At 44.3% G+C, this 7,111-nt stretch overlaps 1 pseudogene; it reads left to right on the top strand.

Annotated features, from left to right (window-relative positions):
* The first annotated feature begins 4,530 nt into the window (after positions 1-4,530).
* LOC119926364 lies at positions 4,531-4,696 on the top strand (annotated as a pseudogene).
* The last annotated feature ends 2,415 nt before the right edge of the window (positions 4,697-7,111 follow it).

Here is a 7,111-nt window from a genome sequence, read left to right as displayed (position 1 = left end):
CAGTGTACTCTCCCTTGGGATTAATAAAGGGCTTTGAGAAAAATAAGTGCTCAATAAATACGATTGAATGAATAAATGAATGAATGAATATTTCCTGGGCTATAAGCACGTACCCCTCCCCAGCAAGACCACTGCCTTCCTATTTTAATGGGAGGAGTATTTTGATGCTATTTTGGCATTTAACCAACTTGCAGTTTCAGTAAGCAAAGATACACTTAGCTGGCCAACAGTCATCTTTTCATGTCCAGGAGAGAGGAGAAATTGGTGGGCAGAATGAAAGGGAAGGAGGGCAGCTGGCACAACTATTCTGGACAGTTCCAAAGCTAATAGTTGTAGAGTAGTTATCTGCTAAGAGAACCAAATAAGAAGTCTTTCTCCCTCCTGGAAGGTCTGCTGTGAATTGCTGACCTTTCCTGTATTTTTCTCTGTTTGAATCTCTGGTAAGTGGGGAAAGATGATGGTGAACGTTTCCTCCCGTAATGGGCTGATAGGCAGTTTCCAGGGAAATTGCTTCTGAACATTGGACTTGAGGAAAAGGACACCCGAGTATGTGCCAGAGAATTAGACTGGTACAATTCAGGCCAGGGAATCTTCCTTGGCCTCGAGGGGCCTTGCCAGATGATTTTTCTTGTAGAGTTGGGGAAATCTGATCATTAATTTAATTAATATTTGTTGAATCTACAGGTTACATGGGACTGTTTTAAGCGCTTTGTGGTACAAAATCAAAAGAAGAAAAGACAGTTACTGTCCCCAGAACTTACAAATGAATAAATATGAGACAGATGCACACACAGATCTTAGACCAGTTCCGTCTACCTATTTACGGCCAGGACCAGACTCTCTAAATGACAAAGTCAAATTGGACTTGGGAAAAAGTCTAAAACTACTTACTACTTATCTAACAGAAACTTCAAACAGTTTCAAGCAGTCTCCAGTTTCACACAGAAACTCCTTACGATTGGCCTCAAAGCACTCAATTACCTTGCCCAATCCTACCTCACTTCACTACTCTCCTATTCATTCATTCAGTTGTATTTATTGAGTGCTTACTGTATGCGGAACACTGTACTAAGCGCTTAGGAAGTACAATTCAGGCTCCTGCTGCAGCCCAGCCCACACACTCTGTTCTTCTGGCAGCAGCTTGCTCACTATGCCCCGAATGTCATCTACTTCACTGCCAAACTCTTTCCCACATCCTCGCTTCTCATCTACTTCACTGCCGACCTCTTTCCCACGTCCTCACTTCGGCATGAGCCAGACCACGACTCTCTCCACCTTCAAAGCATTACTAAGGTCATATCTCCTCCAAAAGGTCTTCCCCGATAAAGCCTTCTTTTCCCTGGATCATTTTCCCTTGTACATCCTCTATGCACTTGGATCTGTGACCTTTGGACATTTGATATTTGCTCAACCCCACAGCACCTCATTCATTCAATCACATTTATTGAGCTCTTACTGTGTACGCAGCCTTATACTAAGCGCTTGGGAAGTATAAATCGGCAGCATAAAGAGACGGTCCCTACCCAACACCGGGCTCACAGTCTAGAAGGGGGAGACAGACAACAAAACAAAACAAGGAGACAGGTGTCAATACCATCAGAATAAATAGAATTACAGCTATTATGTACATAGCACTTATAGCACTTATGTACATACCTTTTAATTATACATTCTAAATTATTTATTCCTATTAATGGTCTCCCTCTCTAGACTGTAAGCTCCTTATGGGCAGGGAATGTGTCTGCTAATTCTGTTGTATTGTACTGTACCAAGCACTTAGTGTATTGCTCTACACATAGTAAAGTGCTCAAACCCCTTCTAGACTGTGAGCCCATTGTTGGGTAGAGATTGTCTCTATCTGTTGCCTAACTGTACTTTCCAAGTGCTTAGTACAGTGCTCTGTACACAGTAAGCACTCAATAAATACGATTGAATGATTGAATGAACAAATACAATTGATTGATTGACAGATTGATTGATAATAAAGACTATTCTGAATTTTCCTAGTTGGCAAGGTATTGCTCATAGGTCTTTCAAATAGAATGACTTCACATTTTTAGTCTTTTCAGGATAATGTTCTGGGGAGGAGAGAGTGGTCCATGATGAAAATAGGAACAGAAAGGTCGAGGAAGATCACAATGAAGTATAGCCCTGTGCACTGGGGATGTTATCGGTGAGCCTGACAAGAGTGGTCTCAGTGAAGGTAAGGGGTCAACTGCAGATTGTTGAAAAGGGGGTTGGAAAAGAGAAAATTAAGACAGTCAGTGGATACGAGAAGCTGTTTGGCATAGTGAATAGAGGATGTGCCTGGGAGCCAGAAGATCGTGAGTTCTGATAGTGGCTCTGCCACTTGTCTGCTGTGTGGCCTTAGGCAAGTCACTTAACTTCTCTGGGTCTCAGTTACCTCATCTGTAAAATGGGGATTAAGACTGTGAGCCCAATGTAGGACCGGGACTGTGTCCAAACTGATTGGCATGTATCCATCCCAGCACTTAGTACAGTGCCTGGCACATAGTAGCGCTTAATGAATACCATACTTACATATACAAATGCCATAATATTCATTTATGTATATTAAGGTCTGTGTTCCCCTCTAGACTGTGGGCTCACTGTGAACAGGGAATGTTTGTTCCATTGTACTCTCCCAAGAGCTTAGTGCAGTGCTTTGAACAAAGTGAGAGCTCAATCAACACAATTGAATGTACGGATGAATGAAATACCACCATAACTATTATTATTATTGTTCTAGGAATTTAGATAAGTAAGGGAGTAGGGAAATGAAGTCATAAATGGAATGAAGTCATACCTTTGCTCTTCCCCACTCCCATCCCCACAGCACTTATGTACATATCTGTAATTTATTTATATTGATGTCCGTCTCCCCATTTCTAGACTGTAAGCTCATTGTGGGGAGGGAATGTGTCTGTTTATTGTTGTATTGTACTCTCCTAAGTGCTTAATGCAATGCTCTGCACATGGTAAGCACTCAATAAATGATTGAATGAATGAATGAATGAATTGACCGTGGGATCACAAGAGACCTATTGCTCTGCACACAGTAAGCGCTCAATAAATACGATTGATGATGATGAGTGAGAGTTGCATGTGGGGGTACATGAAAAATTTGGGCTTTGCTCAAGTATGACCCACAAGAAGAAATCATAACTTCTGGATCAATGTATCGGTGGTATTTACTGAGAGCTTTCTGTGTGCATAGCACTGTGTTAATGACTTGGGAAAGTAGAATATAATAACATGGGTAGATATGAGCCCTGTCCACAAGGAACTTACAGTCTTGAGGGGTACATTCCTTGATCATATTTCACCTTTTAAAAGCGATGTTTTACAGAACATTTATGGATCGTTTCCTCTGGTTGGTTCCCTCAGACAGGATCTGACTAGTGAATACATCTAACAGTATGTTGAGACACTGCTTACTCTGGTTTCCTCTGTTAGGATCTGATTTTCCTTTTCCTTTCAATTGTATTTATTGAGCACTTACTATGTGCAGAACACTGTACTAAGTGCTTGGGAAGTACAAGTTGGCAACATATAGAGACAGTCCCAACCCAACAGCAGGCTCACAGTCTAGAAGGGGGAGACAGACAACAAAACAAAACATATAAACCAAATAAAATGAATAGAATAAATATGTACAAGTAAAATGAATAAATAAAAAGAGTAATAAATATGTACAAACATATATACATATATACAGGTGCTGTGGGGAGGGGAAGGAGGTAAGGCGTGGGGATGGGGAGGGGGAGGAAGGGGAGAAGGAAGGAGGGGGCTCAGTCTGGGAAGACCTCCTGGAGGAGGTGAGCTCTCAGTAGGGCTTTGAAGGGAGGGAGAGAGCTAGCTTGGCAGATGTGCGGAGGGAGGGCATTCCAGGCCAGGGGAATGACATGGGCTGGGGGTCGATGGTGGGACAGGCGAGAATGAGGCCCAGTGAGGAGATTAGCGGCAGAGGAATGGAGGATGCGGGCTGGACTGTAGAAGGAGAGAAGGGAGGTGAGGTAGGAGGGGGCGAGGTGATGGACAGCCTTGAAGCCGAGGGTGAGGAGTTTCTGCCTGATGCGTAGGTTGATTGGTAGCCACTGGAGATTTTTGAGGAGGGGAGTAACATGCCCAGAGCGTTACTGCACCAAGACGATCTGGGCATCGGTGTGAAGTATGGATTGAAGTGGGGAGAGACAGGAGGATGGGAGATTGGAGAGGAGGCTGATGCAGTAATCCAGTCGGGATAGGATGAGAGATTGAACAAGCAGGGTAGTGGTTTGGATGGAGAGGAAAGGGTGGATCTTGGTGATGTTGTGGAGGTGAGACCAGCAGGATTTGGTGACGGATTGGATGTGAGGGGTGAAAGAGAGAGCGGAGTTGAGGATGACACTAGAGGTTGCAGGCTTTTGAGACAAGAAGGATGGTGATTTGCTGGGGGAAAGGAATTGGCAGTGGCAGCAGCAGTAGAAGTGCTGCAGTAATTAGTGGGAATTTCATGTTTCATAATTAAAAATGTCCTAGAATCCTTGACCCCTCTCAGGGTCGCATCTGGAGAGTTTTCAATACTCTACCAGTCTCGGCTATGGGAGAAAGAGTCAAGCAGAGGTCTATCCATTCCATTCCTAGCTCAGAGGCCTATCCATTCCATTCCTAGCTCGGCCAGTGGCTAGCGAGTGGAAGGCAATCTGCTACAAGTCAAAACTCACCCATGATGGGCAGCAGTGGCAGGGAGAGAGAGTCAAGGGGAGAGAGTCAAGGGCAGAGAATCAATTTTACTGAGCAGAAGGAGGTAATGGTAAACCACTTCCATATTTTTACCAACAAAATTCTAGATACACTACCAAAACGATTACAGATGGAGAATGGGGAATTCTGGGAGAGTTGTGTCTGTGATGTTGCTAAGGGTCGGAAATGACTCGACAGCCTAGGACAAGATGAGAATCCCTGAAGAAAATAATACTGGGCTTTGGTATTAAAAAGTGCAGAGTAGTAGGAGAAACGGGGGATGTGGTGAGATGCAGAGGAATGACGAGGGGATGTCGTTGGGTGCTGAGGGAGAAAGATTGGCATGGTGGGAGACCAGGGGTTGCGGAAAGCCTGCTTGCTGCCTCCACGGGACCATTCTTGCCCTTCCCAGCCCATACCTTTTCAATAGTATTAATGAAAGCAACTTTTCAAGGACTCATGGAAAGTCTTGAAGGAATCTGTCAAATAGCTGAAGTGCTGTCCATGAAGGTACTGCTCCTCTGGGGAGGAGGAACATCTGGAGAAGGAGAGGGTGAAGATGGGAGTGAAGGAGTACTGGGGTAGGTGATTTTAGGTGCTGAGAGCAAAATAGAGACATGGTTGGGAGCGGATCTAAAGAGTAGATAGGAGAGTTCCTCTTGGGAGATACGTGAGAAGCAGGCTTAAGCTCAGGAAACAGGAATAGAGTGCTGAAGTGCCAATGGCAAGATTTAGGGAGAAATGAATGATGGTTTAGATTGCTACCAACAGAGTAAACTATAGGACAACTCTTTCCTTTGAACTGTGTTCATACCCACAGTGTTGTGATGGTTTGGGTTTCTAGCAGAACAATAAGTTTGCTACTTGCCTCTGGGGAAATTATATGACTCCAGCAGGATTTTAATGGCCAAGCCGAAAGACCAGGGGCCTGGGAGCCATTGGACCTGAGTTCTAGAACTATTTAATTTGCTACTTGCCTCTGGGGAAATTATATGACTTCAGCAGGACTTTCATGGCCAAATAGAAAGGGCATGGGAGTCAGAGGACCTGAGTTCCAATCCTGCCTTTGCCACTTGTCTGTGTAAACTTGGGAAAGTCATTTAACCTCTCTTTGCCTCACTTACTTCATGTGTAAAATAGAGATTAAGAGTGTGAGTCCCATGTGGAACAGAGTCTGTGTCCAACCTGATTAGCTCATATCCACGCTGGTGCTTAGAACAGTGGTTGGCACATAGTAACCACTTAAAAAATACCACTATCATCAGTGGAAAGAGCCTGGGCTTTGGAGTCAAAGGTCATGGGTTCAAATCCCGACTCTGCCAACTGTCAGCTGTGTGACTTTGGGCAAGCCACTTAACTTCCCTGGGCCTCAGTTACCTCATCTGTAAAATGGGGATTAAGACTGTGAGCCCCCGTGGGACAACCTGATTGCCTTGTAACCTCCCCAGAGCTTAGAACAATGCTTTGCACATAGTAAGCGCTTAATAAATGCCATCATCATCATCATCATCAAGAGGGATCTCTCCAGTCTCATCTCAGATGAGTCCATCTTCACCAGGAGGATGAAGTCAAATTACTCTCTAGCCTCCTCCTGAAGGGATAATTGCAGATTCATTCCTTGGGCACTGCATCTACATGACTCAGACTTCCTGGCCAGATGAAGCAAAATGCACATCTGAGCAAAATCAGTCTGTTACTTTGTGGCTGAAGGGGTCACAGCTTCATTTTCAATCAAATGAGCTTGGAGATTGCTCACTGTAATTAAGCTAGTTGCTCTTTTGGGCTTGTGGATACTGGGCAGCTGGTCTATGGTATTGTTGCTTTCTGTGTGTCATCTTATTGGCCCAAGTGTACATTCATTTAACAGCTGATGCCTGCAGACATTAGTATTCCTCCCACCCCAAGCTCCCAGCCTTGACTTTGAGAGTCTCATGACAACCCCCAGGCCATCGGCAGGGTGGGTAGACGCAGCTGGAGGAGGAGATAAGTCGGAGATGCCTTCTCTCAAGTGAGCATGGTGACGTCAGGATTTCTGGAACAGACTTGGAATAGTCTCTTGGGGGCCTCTTTGTCTTGAGTTTGTATTGGGTGTTAATTAGGTAGATTGCTCCTCTTTGGAACAGTGGTCAGAGTGGAGATAACTCTTGAAGGAGTTACTGTGAAAAAAATGACTCATCTTAGAGGAAGCACAATATGTGTCAGAAATCTTGTCCTCCCAAGTGTTTGTGAGCTCAATCCTGAAGAACATTGACAAGGTGATCAGGTATAGAAAAGCACTTGCCTGAAATACCTGGCCATGGTGATCAGGTGTTTTTGGATTTTTTTTCTTGATGATTTGAGAGTGTAAACTTGAGTATAGGATTTAGAATCCCCCTTTACTTTGGAT

This window comes from Tachyglossus aculeatus, chromosome 3, assembly GCF_015852505.1.
Source record: "Tachyglossus aculeatus isolate mTacAcu1 chromosome 3, mTacAcu1.pri, whole genome shotgun sequence".
Lineage (NCBI taxonomy): Eukaryota > Metazoa > Chordata > Mammalia > Monotremata > Tachyglossidae > Tachyglossus > Tachyglossus aculeatus.
The sequence above is the reverse complement of the archived record's forward strand: the minus strand, read 5'-3'. Positions and strand labels throughout refer to the sequence as shown.